The sequence below is a fragment of the Lampetra fluviatilis genome, chromosome 33 (genome assembly GCF_964198595.1).
Source record: "Lampetra fluviatilis chromosome 33, kcLamFluv1.1, whole genome shotgun sequence".
In the NCBI taxonomy this organism is placed as follows: Eukaryota; Metazoa; Chordata; class Hyperoartia; order Petromyzontiformes; family Petromyzontidae; genus Lampetra; species Lampetra fluviatilis.
Genome location: NC_136307.1, coordinates 5955951 through 5964837, shown reverse-complemented (window position 1 = coordinate 5964837; position 8887 = coordinate 5955951). Strand labels below are relative to the sequence as shown.

General features: G+C 49.8%; 1 long non-coding RNA gene across 1 annotated transcript; it reads left to right on the top strand.

The window, feature by feature from the left end:
• Window positions 1-5334: 5334 nt before the first annotated feature.
• Window positions 5335-8149, top strand: LOC144944129 (uncharacterized). The gene is made up of 2 exons (XR_013639562.1): window positions 5335-5551; window positions 7440-8149. It is a non-coding gene; the product is annotated as an uncharacterized LOC144944129 (long non-coding RNA).
• Window positions 8150-8887: the final 738 nt, after the last annotated feature.

The window sequence follows — 8887 nt, the reverse complement described above, 5'->3', positions numbered from 1 at the left end:
CGGTCGGCGACAGCCCAACCACGTGTTAAGATGCCGGTGTCGTTGGTCGTGGCTGCTACGGGTCAACGCCACAGAAAACTAAGCTGAGTAAGTAGCAACTGGCCGAACGGAGTTTTCCGTGTAACAAATAAACATTGAATTGAGCAATTACAATATCAATAATAATTATCGATAGAGACACCAAAAAGTGTGAGTAACGAATACACAAGACTTATCCCGGTTAATCTAAAATTGCTCTAACTTTTTTTTCAATCCGTGCTTCTTATCAATACAACTCTTTCGCTAGAATGTTCTTAAAATCCTAGGATGTATATATGAGCTCACAACACATATCAGGATGGTGAGAATGGTATGAACATGGCAACTGTAAACAACAATAATCACACGCACCAGCTGCTGTTAACGCCTGCACTGTGTGTGGCACATCCATGCTGTCAATCCACTGCTGGATTGACCATACTTCACCACGCCGTCAGTGCGGGTTGGTGAAGGTGGGGCATCTTCCTCGACAGAGGGGATAGGGGCGTAGAAGTACAGTACAACAATGGACATCACTGCACCTCCCTCTGCTGTGCTACAGGTTGTTCCAAAGCGCGGTGTCCCAAACGAATCCTCCCGAGTCCACTCGTTTCCATATACGGGTGAAGTAAGTCGTTACACGCTGACTGCGCCTGATGATTACGAAACACTTCCCACGTGAGCCACGTCGAGTGTACGGAGCGGCGGTGTCGTGGTTATCGCACCTGTGCCTACTACGCATCCGGCAATCTGAGTTAAATTCATCGTCACGATCAACAGCGGCGAATTTCGAATCGGTCCTGGGCCTCCCCCAGGTCGACTCAGCCTCAAATGAGCACCTGGTGTGGTGCGTACACCTCGCCACGAGGGCGTGGTGCTGGCCACACCACCCCCTCGTGTGCCGTGCCGGCCTTCATCGATGCTGGCGAACAGCACTTGCCCCAACAGCCTGTTAAAGGCAATGCGGGGGGGGATTTTGTTTTTGTATTGTGTATCCCCCATGTTGGGCCAGGTGTTGTTAGCGAGCACCTATTAAGGGCAGCACGGCACACGAGGGGGTGGTGTGACCAGCCCCATGGCTGGCAGCCTTTGTCCCCAACAGCCTACGTAGGCTGTACCCGGGGGGGGGGGGGGGCTGCGGGGAGATCATTGTCTTTGCTCCACGTGGCTTAAGAATTCGAAGGGTAGCGGCGCTCCCGACGTCACTCAGGTGAGAGGTGCTTCACAACCATCGGGCTCGTGTAGCGTGCATAACGATTTGAATCGCATTTGAATGGATGTACACCGGCAGATTCGGAATTACGCACTTTGCTGGGTCGCGAGAAGCATCGGTTGGGGAGAGCCATTTATTTGAAGGCATATTTCACGAAGAAGTCAACGCAACGGGGTCCTCGTTCCCGTGTTTCTCGGCCTTCATTGCGCTCCCGTGAAGTGACGCTAACAGCATGTTGCAACAAATGTCCAGAATCCAGTGAAGGTAACAATTGAAAAACATCTGATATTTAACAACAACAACAACAACAACAATAATTAGATGTACATCATTGATATCGCTTCACACGTGCAGTACCCATACGTTATTCATAACGAAAACACCCGCGAATAAACGAGGGCATTGTTACCTGATCTGCGGATTCGAACCCGTGTCAAACAAGGTTACCCATCCACCTCACCCGCCCCCTCCACCCCACCCCATCCCCCCACCCCCCACCCGCCCCCCTCGGTCGCAGAGTCTCCTGATCCGACCTCTGCACCCCCCACCACCCCTCACCGGTGCCTCTTAGCCAGGTAGCTGTCACTCCCAAACTCCCACCCCACCCCCCACGCATCCATCTCCCGCAGTGTATAATTGAGCTGTGTGCGGTGAGCGATTTATGTATTGGCTGTGTGTCCAGATCCGGTTGTCCCTAGAGTTCAAATGCTGCTATCCTTAGCTCACTTACTTCGCCTTGCGAAATGAATCTCTCCTGTGTGCTCACCCCACCCGGATCTCGGTACACAAACCGCGACTCATCCCGTGCTGTTGTTTCGCTGGATCGCCTCCTTTACATCAGAGAGGAGGAAGAGGTGGTGGACGAGTGCGGGCGGTGGAAGTTTTGGTGGTAACGGTGAGCTCTGGAGAGAGAAAGTTAAAATAAAACGCAGTTTGAATTAAAAGTACACAAGAATGAGAAGTGAATTTCCCACTGAGCTAAGGAGCTCTTATTCAAGGGCGGCTCGGCTGGCATACAACATCAAAGCATTCCCACAAATGGAATTGTATGTACGTACATAGTACAATGAATAGCGCTTACAAATTATGCATTTACAACACAATAGTAACGTTAATGCGTAACAACACGCTCATATGTCAGGATTTTAACACACAAGCAATGATACAAAAAATTAGCCAATCTTTCATCATGATAATCATCATCTTCATCATCTTCAATCATCCTTAAATCCACATGTTTATTGAAAAATATACCTGCTGTCGGAATAGGCTATCATTGATTTATCATCATCACCATCATCATCCTTTCCAAAATGATCATCGCTTATTTCCAACGTCGTTATCATCATTTAAGCCTTTGCAAAGGTCGAGGATTGTGCAATCATCATCACATTTAACATTACCTATCGATCATCATCACCACCATCAACGCTTTCACAAATGGTTTGCGGATTGTGCCATCGTAACATCAAAAATGATCGTTGGATTATCATCGTCATCATGATTCTAATCATATTCATCCCTTCCACCATGGGCTCTGTGGATTGTTGTCATGGTTAGTGATGTCCCGACATCAGACACCTGCCGCGTGGTGGAATCGTCCCGCGCGCCAATCTCACACCGAGACTCCGAGTCTCGATTGGTTCTCTCTCGCCACGACTCCAGACCACTTATTGATAAGCGTCCCGAATTGGATGGGTGATAGCAAAAGTGTGGCTTTTATTTACCAGGGAGGGAAATGCTATCACTGAATGGAGTAGCTTAGTTGTCATGCTTCGCCCCCCCTCCCGCGCAATTAATTTTATTTCGCACTCCTATCTGGGCGTTTTTTGTTGGTGCGAAGTTTGTTCATGTAACTCGTTGAACCGCCCCCTTACTGGACATCCGTGAAAAAGAGCTTAGTAGCTCGTCGGATTCCTCCAGGATAAAGATTGTGATTCTGAATAAAAGTGCCCCCCGGAGTAATTCCTCCATTGTCCCTTGGTAGCCCGGTGCTTGGCCCCCCCCACCCCCCCCCCCCCCCCCATTCGACTCTCGTCAGCCCCGGTGCAGTTGCACCGCCTGCACGCTCGATCGCTACTTCATCGGTTATCAGTAAAGTTGTTGGGGTTTTGTTGTTGTTGTTGGCGGATTGAATTTGTTTTGGTTTTTGTTGTTGTTGCTCTGGACACCCACGGGGTTGAATGTGTCCGGTTGTGGCTCGGACCCTGGGGCTTATACAATTTTTGATGTGCAGGTAGTTTGGATTTCACGGTTGGAGGGTTGGGGGGAGGGCATCTTATACGAGGCTTGCTGTGCTTTATCGCGTCTTAGCGCGCACGTAGAAATGCAATGAAATAAAAACACATTTAAAAGCAGTCTCCCGTCGGGTGCGTGATTTTTGTCACTTTTTTTTGTGCTGCCACGTGTCTGTCGTGGGTCGCTCTCGGTCACGTGATTTACATGTAAACAACATCGAATGTTTCGCGTTGAGCTCTTTTCAACTGCAAGGTGCGTTAAGAGGATGAGAGGCAGCAGTGAGAATGAGAGATGTAATGGAATGTGCCGTGGTAGAGTTAGGGTCAACACACGCGTACATTTGTAATCGAACGTGGTTAAGATGGGAAGTGATGTGCGCATGTTCATTGTAAAGCCGAGTCGCGTTGGTTGGAACACGTGACATCTTACAACATCACATTTAATTTCGTGGTATTTTCTATTACGAGGTGCGTGCGGAGGATGTGAGACGCATGCACGTTGAACTTCTTTCGCACCGTACGTAGCCAACCGCGCTCATCGGAGAGTGCGGGAGAAAGGACAACCAACTAAATACAAAAAAGCGGAGGCAGCAGTCTCATGGAATGTGCCGTGGTAGAGTTGGGGGTCAACACACGCGGAGATGTGTAAACGAACGTGGTTACTTTGACCTCAAGGCCAAAGCAGCTGCCCCGACTGGCAGACTATATACCCATCTGTGAAATATAGCGCCTTTTGGCAATAGCATTACGCTGTAAGAATACCGAGTGTATTCATTGTGATGATTATGAAGGTGTCGCCACGATCTATTCTCAAGCACAAAAACTCGTCTCCGTATGCCGTGACAGGGACTAGTTTGTCCATAGATACAACCCAATATAGCAGTGATTAGCGCGCTTCTCTCTGAACCCAAAAGTCAACTCCGGACGACGGATTACTTTGGTGGAGATAGCCTGAACGTATATACTGGGCATCCCCTGGGTCAACTCAGCCTTGGATGAGCACCTGGTGCTGTGTGTAGACATGAGCACTGCTGAAGATAAAATACCACGGGCATGGTGTTGGCCACACCACTGCCTCGTGCCCTGTGTCGACCTTAATAGGTGCTCGCTAACAGTACTTGCCCTGTGTGTGTGTAAGCCTACACATGATTTAAGAGCACGTAAATGTGAATTTAAAAAAATGTAATGTGCAACCATTCCCAAATCCACTGCTATATGCAAGTCTCCCCACCCAGTATCGGTCACGTGTGAGGTTATTTGACCATACTTCCCCACGCCGGTTCAGTGTGGGTTTGGTGAAGCAAATAAAGAACCGGTTCGGATATCCCTCGCCACGGATGTTCGCCGTGGCAGGGACTCAAACTCCATGCAGGTGGCTGGGTTCATAGCGCACCGCGCTAACAAAACTTTCACGACCACCGTTCCAGTCAACGTCACTTTATGAAAAACGTTGGCAAACTGCCCCCAGTAAGTAATCACAATTATCATGAAACAATTCACAAATTCGATAGAAACTTATGGCTCACCGTGGCTAGTTTGTAAAAAGAAATACAAATCCGGGTGCGTGGCTTTGCGCAAAGCACTGCTCACATATTTACACACGGAACATCAAACAAATCCAAGCCAGATTAATTTGTATCCACTAACTCCACCGTCGCTCCATCACCACCATCCATCAATCTTCAATCCAAGGCTCATGTCCACCACACTCCCCCACCCCACCCCCAGCAACTTATCCACGCAACCCACACCCCTCCTGCCACCTTCACACATGCAGGTACACATCCTCCCCTCCTGCCACGGCCCATGGGCTGCGGATATAAATACACGGGCAGACAGAGACGGCACCACACTCCACCACTCCAGGTTCCAGCTCGCTTGCTCTGCTTGCTCTGCTTGCTCCGCTCACTGCGCTTGCTCCACCCGCACGGCCCGCCCGTCCGACTCTGCCTCTCTGCACGCACGGCAAGAAGAAAAGAAATCGTCATCATGCTGCTGGGCACGTCCGTGACTCTGCGTCTACTGCTCGTGGTCGTCCTCGCCACGGCGTTGGTGTCGTCTGTTCCTCTGCCGGGGTCCAGTGGTGAGCCTTCACCGCAGAGCACGATTATTTACAACGTACACACCATCACCATCATCGTCTTCGTGCCCATCGTGCACAGTCATTTGTATTCATCCACTGCTGGATGAGCGATTTAAAATATATATATATATAGCGGCGTTCATGCAAACAGCAGCAGCTCACAACGCATCGTAAGCAGCAGCGCACGGGAGGTGCAAATGTACGAAGACGTATTCAGCCAATGAATGATGAGTTGTTTATTATACGCGCGGGGCGATAAAAACCGGCGCATGCGAGGGAGCAATGCTCGATCCCCCATACAGAAAGGGACAGATGCCATCATCATCGTCTCAACCTTCCGCTCCACCCCAAACACTTTCGCAAGAAGTTCTGCATCGTGTTATAGATGTCATCATCACCGTGGATTGTGGTATCATCATCATAATCATCGTCAACTAAATACAGGTTGATCCATTTTTAGGAGGTACACCACCAAAATAATGATAATTGACAGAGAATTAAATATTTTATTCCCACCAATCTCAACACACGCATAGGGAGCTATCGCTTGCAGACGATTCAATCGCCTGTTGAAATAAGGAGGCCCGTTAGGCTTCATTCCCCAGCGCTGATGTTTGCACACACGAACAGGTACTAATGTAAGTCTGAGTCAACCTAGGGGAGGCCCAGAACCAGTTCAATTGTTCGCCACTGATAATAATCATATAAATGAAGAGGCCTTTGACATTCCGCTGCTGGACAAAGGCCTCCTCTCCTCGCTGTTTGTCATTAAGCTTGTTTGACCATACTTCACCAGGCTGTGCAGTGCGAGTTGGTGAAAGGAGAACGAAGGGGGGGGCCCAGGACATGTTCAGTTATCGATTCGCCACCGATGTTAATCCGTGGCTGGGGATTGCACGCAGATAACCCGGCTGATAGTACAGCGCGCCAATCACTGTACCACTAGCTCCACACGTACGCACGCAGCGATTGACCTGAACATTTGGATTGTGACCTATGCAGAGTCAAGTTACGCGTGCAAATAACAACTTATAAGGCAGCCCCTCCTACAAGAAGGGGTGGCGCGGCACGCAATATGATCCTCAGCACTCACCACACGCAGCTCACTCTACTCCTCAGTCATCTCTGACCTGACCTCACCACCAGACACTCGTCACTCAACTTGATAATGCTTTCGAGACAGCCACCACTCACTTAACCACACCACTAAAACCTCACTGACTCACACACGCACGACAACACACACCACTCACACAAAACTCACACACACTCAACCACGCGGTCACTGTTTTAGTTTAGATCAAATCTCAGGTTGCGCATGGATGAAATCCAATGCCATACACAGATCCCCGCTTCAATCCCGCTCAAAATACGTTCTGAGCGGACTCTTATGCAACGAGTTGGCCAAACATCCCAATATAGGATCACAGATCTTGGGCAATCGTCTTGTGGTTTCAGGCACTTCCGTACGATTCCTGTTCCGTCTACAAATACTGCAGCATTTGGAGGTTCCCTTGGCGCAAATTACGCTGTGGACAATTAACACGTGGATACAACAACACGATCGCATACCGCGTCAACCCATACGGTTTACCCCGTATTCTTGTACAGGGAAATTGAGTTTTCAGGTCCATACGACGTACAGCCGTTTCAATACGGGCAAAACAAGTTTGTGTCTTTTTGTTTGTGTTTCTTCCTTATGATGGGACTTTGTAGGATGAACGTTGAGATTTATAAGGGCACGGGGGGGGGGGGGGGTCACCAATAAGGTCTGGAATTGGTCTGTAATAAGGTAGGGCACTGACAAGGGGTTGACAGGGATGCGGTCGTTACTCGAGTACATGGTGCATTATAAATGTGTCCCCACCCCCCTTTTTTATTGTTTCAGGAAAAATCCAAACGGCCGTGGGTGACCCTCTGGTCTTGTACCTGCCCACGATTCCGCTGGACCTCTTCCTGCCCATCGACGACGAAGAGGCGCAGAGTTCCGAGAGCAGCAAGCGCGAAGTGCCCAAGAGCTCAGAAGGCAAGAAGCCACAGAAGGAAAAGGGGGACAAGGGAAAGAATTAAGAAGTCGAAGATGGTCTCCACGTGAGGCACGGAGCCAGCGTTCGCTTCGATAGCCCGACAAGATCTGCTGGCACGACGAGAACGTGTGATGCGTGTGAACGCACCCTTCCTCCCACGTGTGCTCAAACATACGTGCACGCACACACTTTCTCGCACGCACACACACACACACACAAAACAACAAAGATCCCCCGTGTAAACATACAGGCGGTTGGGGCAAGTGCTGATATCATCTCATACACGCACACGCACATACATAGTACACACACACACGCATACATACAGACATGTACACACAATATCCGTAACGTTGACATTACTTTAATCAGCTTCTGGCCTCTTAGGCCAAGCACAGTCCAACCTCCCCACGCGGGCAGACCATGCCGAGCACGTGAGAGGGCTTGACGGTTCACTCGCACGGGGAGGGTGGCCTTGCATGCAGGGTACGCTGTAGTAGAATCTATAAACGTGAGTCACGACTCATTGCTCCACATTGAGGCCAGTAAAAGCCAACTTGCACCCTCCACACCTCGCCACGCCGTCTTGATCATACGTTGGTCACCGCGGTGTTGGCGAATTTTTTGGTTCGACCGATGATCGCGTTGCGTCGTCGTGTCTCGCACGTGCGATTACGCACCAGCAATATAAAACCACCGAAATTTGGCAGCCCTACCCTACCGCTATTCGACCACCCCCTTGTGAAATCCACAGCCGGAAAAAAAGCCACGTGGAGTCAATATGAGAGAGCAGCCTCGCTTGGAGCTATGAGTCCCGCTCTGTACTCGTTGTAGTGGAGCCCCCCCCCACCCCCAGGGGGGACTTGCGGCGGCGGCGTGGAGATGTTAACGGAACGAGCGCTGACCACGTTGTGGAGGGGGGGGGGCATAGAGATGGTGAGCTTTATTAAATGGTGAACAGCAACAGCCGAGCGTGTCTCCATTATTTGTGGCCGTGTCTTTCTCACTACATATGTCACCGCCACCACCATCAATCGTCGTCGTCGTCGTTCAAGCCGAGCGCGATGGTGGCGATGCACGCCACCTGCAACCCGGCACTGTGGAGGAAGCAGCGAGGGTTGGTGAATAATCGTACGAAATCTTCTTGGTTCTTTCGGTAAAGTCACGTAGAAGGGAAGTAATAAAATAATAAAAATAAAACATAATAAAATAATTCTCACGACGTTTCGGCCACAACGCAAGCAGCCGTCCTGCGTTGTGGCCGAAACGTCGTGAGAATTATTTAATTATGTTTTATTTTTATTATTTT